This window comes from Ochotona curzoniae, unplaced genomic scaffold, assembly GCF_017591425.1.
Source record: "Ochotona curzoniae isolate NIBS_2020 unplaced genomic scaffold, NIBS_Ocur_1.0 contig_4667, whole genome shotgun sequence".
NCBI lineage: Eukaryota > Metazoa > Chordata > Mammalia > Lagomorpha > Ochotonidae > Ochotona > Ochotona curzoniae.
In genome coordinates this window covers 9,897-19,009 of record NW_024466356.1, presented here as the reverse complement: position 1 = coordinate 19,009, position 9,113 = coordinate 9,897, and the positions used below count along the sequence as shown (strand labels likewise).

At 45.4% G+C, this 9,113-nt stretch overlaps 1 pseudogene; it reads right to left on the bottom strand.

The window, feature by feature from the left end:
- Positions 1-6,846: 6,846 nt before the first annotated feature.
- On the bottom strand, positions 6,847-7,785 carry LOC121161170 (annotated as a pseudogene).
- Between the last annotated feature and the right edge of the window lie 1,328 nt (positions 7,786-9,113).

Genomic DNA, 9,113 nt, shown 5'->3' with positions numbered 1-9,113 from the left:
GTTATCTTGGCTGTGGTTCCCTCTGGTGACCACAAAAGCTGAAATGGGACTGTTATCTAGATGAGACATGACTGCAGTGTCACTTGGCATGGGTGTGGACTTGGTCAGAGGATTACCAGACTGGACGAGACTCCACCACCCACTGGTGTTTGAGAGAGCCAGGGTGGGTGTAGGATGGGCTGGGTTACGTCTCAACAACTGCTGAACCTCACGAGAGCTGAGTCTGGGTGTGGACCAGGTGGGTCTGGGCTTTAGTACACAACAATAAGAACCAGAATGGGTGTCGGCCCATTGAGAAAGGCCATTATTCTTACCAGGATAGAAGGTGGACTAAGTTAGTCTGTGTCAAGGACCCCCACCCCCACCCTCCCCCAGTATTGTGTGAGATATTCTATTGGGAAGAGGCCTGATAGAGCAGTTTTGGGAAATCTTCTGTCAGGATGCATTCGCTGTAGGTGATTGCAAGAACTCAGTCTGGAGTCAGTCCAAAATAAGCAGGCTATGGTACTCATCAGCACATGTGTGGATCAGGCCTGGGATCAGATTATGCTGGGACAGTTCATAACACCTACAGGAGGATGTAAGAACCTGAAAGGGTGTGGGACAAACTGGTCAGGCCCCAACACTACCATGTCCATATTAACATTGGGATTGGGAAATGGCTAGGCTGGGTGGTATAGTAGCACCCATCATCTGGAGTCAAAACTGTGGGTAAATTGGGACAGGACAGGCTACAGCACCTGCTGACAAATGCTCAGTTGAGGAACCTCATGCCAGACTTGACCACAGCACCAATTATTGCATGTGAGATCTGTAGGGTGGCTGGTCGGAGGTTCCTGCTGGGCCACTGCACCAACTGGTGTGAGTACTGGAACTAGGGGCAGGACAGTCTGGACAGTGCTATAATCCCTTTCAGCCTCCATATGACCTGAGTAGGGGAGAGCCAAGCTGGACTCTATTCACTGGTACAGGTATGAGCCAGAGTAAGTGCTGATTTGGCTTTATCTTAGGATCAAAATGCACGTTCTGGAAAAGAAGGCATGTCCTGTCAGGCAAGATTGCAGAACCAGGTCTGGCACAGTAGTGTAGTTGCTAAGGTCCTTGCTTTGCAGTCACCATATTCTGTATCAGCACCAGTTTGTGTCTTGGCTGTTTCACTTCCAAATAAGCTCCCTGCTTGTGGCTGGTAATACAGCCAGAGATGGCTGCATGCTGCACCTGCATGGGAGACTGGGTAGAAGCTCATGGCTTCAGGTCAGCTTCACACTGGCCATTGTGGCCTTTTAGGTAGTGAATCAGTAGATGGAAGATCTCCCTGTCCGTCCTCCTCTCTATGTATCTGACATTCAAAACAAATGAATTTAAACAAGCAAAAAAATAAAATAAAATCAGCAAATGGGACTTTTCTAGCACTTCTTTTCGTGTACAACAACAACAACAAAAATGTAGAACCAACCAATGAGTGCAAGATCCATGGCTGGGATTAGGTTTGGTGGGGAATCTGTAGGCATTTCTCAGATGGGTTGTTTCTCTCACAGGTGGGCATGAGAATCAATACTTGTGGCTGACCTGACTAGACAGGGATTGGTATTTAGGATGAGTGTAGGTTTTTAGCAGGGTTAGTTGGGTTGATCTGGTTTCCAACGCTCATATAGGTGTATAACTGAATGAGATATTGGGAAAACTGCACCAGCCTGATGTACATAATGGCATTGTGAAGTCTCAGGACTGGGGACAGGCCTGGTAGTGGTTAGTGGGTGCCACGCTGACTAGGCTGCAATTCCTGCTGAGGAATGTGAGGGCTAATTGTGTGGTGGGCAGCATTGGGTTGTGCTGCAAGATCTGTTGGTTTATGTGAGAGCCAGGTTAGAGATAGAACTGACCCAGCAATTGCAACTACTATTGTGTGTATGTAGGCTGACATCGATGATGGACAGAACTGGACCATGGACTGGTCAGCTCTGCACACAAGAGTCAGGTCGGGGATCACCTCAGGTGAAGTTTCTTTGGACATCTCTCCATCAGAACTGCTGAACTCTGAACTCCAACCATGGAGAAAATCACAGAATTGGTGAGCTGACTCTGGAATTCATGTATCAGGACTGGGCCTCCTCCATGGCTAAGATGGAGCAGTAGTGGCCATGTCAATGTATGTGGAGCATATGGCAGTGCATTGGAACCTGTGAGAGACATCTTACATAATAAGCTGATGAAGGAGAGCATAAAATTGGGACAATTACCCCAGTCAAGTATTGACAGTAAATATCTGAGTGAATGGAGACTCTAAGGTGGGCCAAAGAAGCTTAGAACAATTTATTCATCCTTGGTTTGGCAAGATAGAGATTTCCAGTACTGTCAAAATTGCTTGTGTGGAATCGTGGGGGTATGTGCCACATTGGGGACCCTGGGCTGACATTGGTTTGCCATATCCCATCCCTGGGTACTGGTGCTGTGGGGAGACTGGGTGAAATATCTACTCTAATTTCTCCCCTTTCACAGGGTGCCGAAAGAGGATTAAAAAAATTTGGAAGCAATGGTCTCATCCATGCTCCCACATTCCTAAACCCTTTCTATCCTGATCAACTATGTAAATATCATCAAAAATTAAAAATAAAATAAATGTATTTTTACACCAAGAGAAACAATGCTAGGGCATGACTCATTAGCCTAGTGGCTAAAGTCCTCACCTTGCATGTGCCAGGATCCCATATAGGAAATAGTTCTAATCCCACTGACACTGCTTCCCAACCAGCTTCGTGCTTGTAGCCTGGGGAAGCAGTTGAAGACAGACCAAAGTCTTGGGACCCTGAACCCACATGGAAAACCTGGAACAAGCTCTGGGCTTCTGGCTCAGGTCAGCTCAGCTTGAAATGTTGCTACCATTTCGGGTGGATTGAATCAATGGATGGAACTTCCTCTTTGTCGGTATATATCGACTGTGAAACAGCAAAAATACATACATGCATACATACACAAAGCCTAAAAAAAGGTGAGTGACTTTCTCTTGTGGCCTAAATGTAAACATTATGCAATTATTATGCAAATGTACCCTTGGAATTCTAATTTCCAGAGAATGTATTATGGAAATATCGAAAGGGAAATTGGGTGCATGGACATTGATAGTGATTCCTGTAAAACCTATGACAATTATTATTAAAACTTGGAGATTTCCATTCACATGTTATATGTAAAATGTGGGATTTTTTTAAAAAAAGATTTATTTATTATTTTGATTGGAAAGGCAGATATACAGAGAGGAGGAGGAACAGTGAGGAAAATCTTACATTCAATGGTTCACTCCCCAAGTGGCCATCATGTCCGGAACTGAACCAATTTGAAGCCGGGGACCAGCAGCTTCTTTCAGTTTACCCACATGGGTGCAGAGTCCCAAAGCTTTATTCCATCCTTGACTGCCTTCCAAGGCCACAGGCAGGGAGCTTGATTGGAAGTGGGGCTGCTGGTATTAGAACCGGTGCCCATATGGGATCCTGGCGCACATAAGGTGAGAAATTAACACTATTAACACTTAATACTATTGCGCCAGGGCCTGTAAAATGTGATTTTTCAGGCATTAGGGACCACTAGATACCAAAATCAGCATTAACCAGACACTCTTAAAGATAGAGACAGAAAAGATGTGTTTGTAATGTGTCTCTGGGTGCTCATGCTTATCAGGTCTCTTGCCAAAGGCAGCAATTATCCCATTATTGTGTTCTGTTCTCCTCAGCTTCATCACCTGGGTCCTGTATATTGGCAGTTCCAATGGTGAGCTGCAATAATGCCATCATTTCCTTGCAGCTTTGTCCCTGAAAAGGGAAAAGGCCTGTCATTAGGACATTTACATGGATTCTCTCTCGATGCTTGAGAAAGTGTTCCCTGGGTCCAGTGTTTGTGAAAGCATTTGTGTTCAAAATCTGAAATACAGGTTCTACTAGGCTACCCACTGGAAATTGTCAATGATTGGAGGAGGATGGTGTGGGGGTACAAATGGTGTTTTTGTTTTGTACATGTTCACTCAGTATGAAAAGAATAGCTCAGACCCAGTGCAATGGTCCAGGGGCAAAATCCCACCTTGTACATCCTAGCATTCCATAAGGGCAACAGCTCATGTTCTGGCTGCTTAATTTCCCATCCAATTCCCTGTTTGTGACCTGGGAAATCATTCAAAGATGGCCCAACACCTTGGGACCCAGAACGCATGTGGCAAACCCAGAAGAGGCTCCTTGGCCTGGCTTTGGATTTTGTCAACCCTGGTCTTATCAACCACTCAGCGAGTGAACTAGCAGATGGAACAAATTATGGTCTCTTGGCATGTGAATCAGCAGAGAGGAAATCTTCCACTCTGATTCTCTTCCTCTCTGTATATATGACTTTCCAACCAAAATTAAAAACGAAACAATGCAGTGGACAGGCAATGTCCAGATGTGGGATGGAAGGCTAGGTATGCAATTGGGACTGAGCTTGGTCTGTGGGGTTAATGGATTTGAGAGTCTGTGGTAAGAAGGCAGGAATGAGTTGCAATTGAAGCTGGTACAGGAATAGAGGTTCATGGACCGGCAACATGGCCTAGCGGTTAAAGTCCTCACCTTAAATGCTCCACTTCCCATTCAGCTTCCTGCTTGTGGCCTGGGAAAGCAGTCGAGGACAGCTCAATGCTTTGGGACTCAGCATCCATGCGAAAGACCTGGAGGAAGTTCCTAGCTCCTAGCTCCAAATTGGCACAGCACCGACCGTTGTGCTCACTTGGGGAGTGAATCATCAAACAGATGATCTTCCTCTCTTTCTCTCCTCCTCTCTATATGTCTGACATTGTAATAAAAATAAATAAAGCTTTAAAAAAAGATTCAGAGTGACAGGCACATGTTTTGAACAAAAATAATTTTCTATGAAGATAGAAAAAAAGTAACTGAAAGAGCAATGGAACACTAAGTGACTTGTGTTGGGTGGGTTTTGTGACTGGCTGTCAAGGAGTTGGCTTGTTCACAAGGTCACCCTGTGCCTGCAGAACCACACTAGAGATAAGGTAGGGGGAAGCAAAGCCAAGCAGAGTGATGCAAGGGCTGCCATGTGGGAGGCAGGGGAGGAGCAGGCTGCACAGTGTGTCAGTACAGGAACCAGTGAACCTTTACCCTCTGTCTGTGTTTCTCTTCTTTTCAAGGTCTTAGGCAATATCCAGTTCTATATGTTGCTGAATATATATGTTTCTATATACATATATATGTGTGTATATATGTATATACATATGCATATGTATGTTTATGTATATATATATATATATGTTATATATATTTATACTACCACATCTTATGTAGCAAGAGCTGAATGGAAAGCTTCAATTTAGGAAGCAGTTTGTGTATGTCAGGCTGGCTTCCAGGGGAAGAATGGAATGGTCTTTGGTGGGGTTCTGAAAATATCAGTGATGGAGAAGAACTGAAGGACCTGGGGCACCTGTGCTGGAATATGTTGGTTTGTTGGTGTCTTCATACTTCATGTACCTGTTACATCGTAATCACTAGAATCTCTTCAACATCACCTGCAGAATCTTGTGCTTCTATAACAGAGTTTCCCTGTCCTGTCTGTGTGTCCCAGGCTGTTTTGTGCCTTCACACCTTTATTCATGCTGCTGCTTGGGCTTCCTATTTCTTTGCTTGTTTTTCCTGGATCAAGAATCTCTTCCCGTGCTCTTCACCTGATTAACATCAAACTGTATCTGAACCTCACTTTATGGTCATATCCTTTTTTGTTCTTTAAGATTTATTTATTTATTTATTTTGGAAAGGTAGATAAACAGAGAGAAGGAGATACAGAGGAAAAGGTCTTCCCTCAGCTGGTTCACTCCCCAGTGGCCACAAGGGCTGGAACTGAGCCAGTATGAAGCCAGGTGCAAGGAGCTTTCATGCAGATCTGCCACACAGCTGCAGGGCCTACCCAAGGCTTTGGGCCATCCTTGCTTGATTTCCCAGGCCATGGGTGGCTAGCTGTTTGGGAAGTGGAGCAACCAAGGTTAAGTGGTGCCCATATGGGATCCCAGCACGTGCAAGGCAAAAACTTTAGCTTGTATGCTTTGTGATGGCCCCCCAGGCCATGTTCTTGAGGGAAATTTTTCTTTTTTCATTAACTCTATTGATTCTTGCTACTTGTTGGTTGAATTTAAATGGGAGGAATAGTCATGTGGGTCTTCCTAATTACAGATTATTCAAAAAGCAGTATCATTAAAGGAACTCCAGTTTCATGTGGTCACTCTAAAGCTCTGAGGAGCCTGAAAGTCGCATCCCCATGGCCAAGCATTTAACCCTCCCCTTTCTCAGGTTCCTTGTTTGTCCTATAACCATTTGGCTTCCTTCCTTTCCTACAGCAAACCTAAAGTGTAGTTGGGATATAATATCTAAGAACATTGAAACATAATGCAGGGTAAGATTATCAGCATATCAGAGATTCTCTTTTTTTGTTGCTGTTGTTTTTTTGTTTTGTTTTGTTTTGTTTTTGGCTTTTTTTCCATCTGTATTTTGTTGTTGCTGTTGTTTGTTTTTCTATAAAATGTCCCAGTTCTTCCATAACTTATAAACATGATTTATACTGAGGGATAGATGGGGGAGGGGGGTTAGGTCGGGCAGGGAGGACTGACTGGTTAGGGACAGGAAAGATCCTCTTGTTGCCTCCTGAGGGGCACAGTCAGGGTCTTCAGGGTACATTGCGGTGGTCAGGCAGCTGTTCCCCAAAGTGGTGGTCAGTCTGCCGGTTCCTCCAGCGCTTGCCTCCAGAATCCCCTCTAGGATCCTAGGACAAGTGAGTATACTGCCCCATGGTCAGACCACCGACACAGCTCCCAATTATAAAGCCCCCTCTTCAGCAGCCAGCCTGGGCCAAGGGCCCCTCCTTGCTGCAGCCCCCGACCCCAGTAGGGCGGGAAGATAGCGGCGGATGTGGGGTCCTGGGCGCTTTGTTGGCGTTGAAGCCAAAGCCGCAGTGCAGCTTGTTCTTGTGGTGTTTCAGGAAGGCACCAAGGACCAGCGTCAGGGGTAGTGGCGGGAGCTTCTTTTCCAGCTTTCTTTTTGCTGTCCACAGAGCCTCGGAAGAGCAGGCCTTAAGCAGGTCCAGCTGGCATCCGAAGAAGACACTGGTTTCCTGCAGCCGTGTGCTGGCCTCAAACTACATGCCCACCTGCAGCTGATTGCTGGCTTTGTGCTATTACGTTGCGTGCATGTCTGCCTGGCCCAGTGTGACTGCTGCAAACCAGTCACTCAGTGTGTATTTGCCTACCAGGGACATGATGGTGCCCTCCCCCTCCAAGCTGCATTTGGTAAGTCAGTTCTCTGCCCAGGGCCCAGCTCGGCATGATGTTCTGCAGGTAGAGGGCCACGTGGATTCCTGAGCCCACCAACACATCAGGGTAACCCAAGGTCACAGTTGCAGTGGAGTCAGAGCCCCCGGTACTCCCCGTCTAATTGACAATTCACAAACTTGGACTGCTGGGTCTGGATGGCCAACTTGGACCTGAGCCCTGGGTCCGGCTAATGAATGACCTGAGCATTGAGGCTGCCACTGTTGTTCATGTCACCACCAGCACGGGGAACGCCTCTGTGGGGCTCAGCTGCTTGTTCCCCGCGTACATGACCCCAAAGTGGTAGTTGGACTCCCCAGTTGTGCTGAGAGTGACTGTGTGATTGACCTGGATGTGGTTACTCAAACCTTTGTGAGCTTGACCCCTTCCATCTGAATTGGAAACAGCTCCTTGCACTTCCGGTGGCACTCCTCTGACATGCTGGGGTTGGTTAGGCAGCCCATCATCCACGGCCCCCGGGTAGCAAGCTGGCGGTCAACACGTTGCCCATGGTGGCCTGTGAGGGGCGAGGGAGGACAGTAGGGCTCACTGGTTGGCCCTGTCTGCACTGGTGGCTCAGCATTGACCCCGTGCACCCTATCATAGAGATTCTTTAAAAGTTTAACAAAATACCATATGTCAATTTTTGGGACATTTACATTGGCCAGAATTTAGAGTGTAGCTTGATGAGTGAAGGCAGGAAGTTCATTTATTCCCTCTTCATATTCATTAGTTGTGCTTCCACCCACACACCCATTTATCCATTCAGTGCTTCTTCTTTCATCTTTGGAAATTTGCAGTTTTGAAAACAAACTCTATAAGCAGGGTTATTGTTTTAAATCCCATCCTAGGGTCCTGACACAATGGCCTAACAGCTAATGTCCTCTCCTTGAATGTGCTAGGATCTTGTATGGGCATTGGTTCTAATCCCAGCAGCCCCACTTCCCATCCAGCTAACTGCTTGTGGCCTGGGGAAGCAGTGGAAGAAGGCACAAACACATGGGACCCTGCAGCCATGTGGGAAACCTGGAAGAAGCTCCTGGCTTCTGGCTTTGGATCAGCTTAGCTCCAGCTATTGCAATCAATTAGGGAGTGAACCATGAGATGAAAGATGTTCCTCTCTGTCTTTCCTCCTCGCTGTATTGCTATCTGCTTTTTCAAAATAAACAAATAAGTAAATAAGTAAATCCCACTATGTCACTCACACTGTTGACTAAATTCTCTCAATAATTCAAATTAATGATGTGGAAATAAGAATAGCAGCACATATGCAAATTAATAAAGTGTTTGGAGACGGTAAAGGAAATAATGATTAATTACATGCTTAGCATCATGCCAATAGCTCATAAACACTTAATAACCTCAAGCTATTTTTATTACTGTTAAAAGGTTAAAAGTTCAGTTTGGAGATCTGTGCTAATAATCCCTAGGAGATGAAAGGGTGTGAGCACATTGTTTCCACATTGTCTCTTTCTCTCGTTTTTTTAAAGTTAAAAGTGTAGTTTACTGAAAGATAAGTATCTTGACATAGAGCAATAGCAAACAATCCAATCTAAAAGATGAAATCAATGTAGATACTAGCCATAGATGTATAAAGTTGAAGGCACTGCCTTTTCATACGCTGAGTCCAATATTTTGTCCAACATAGGACATTCATTCTTAAGGCAGAAAAAGTGAATTTCACATGAAATGATTTGGTTTTTACATCCAAGGGTCAAACTGGGTGCAGACTCAGGCAGACAGATTCCTTGCTAATGAGGATTTGTCTGTGATGACAACTTCAAGAATCTTA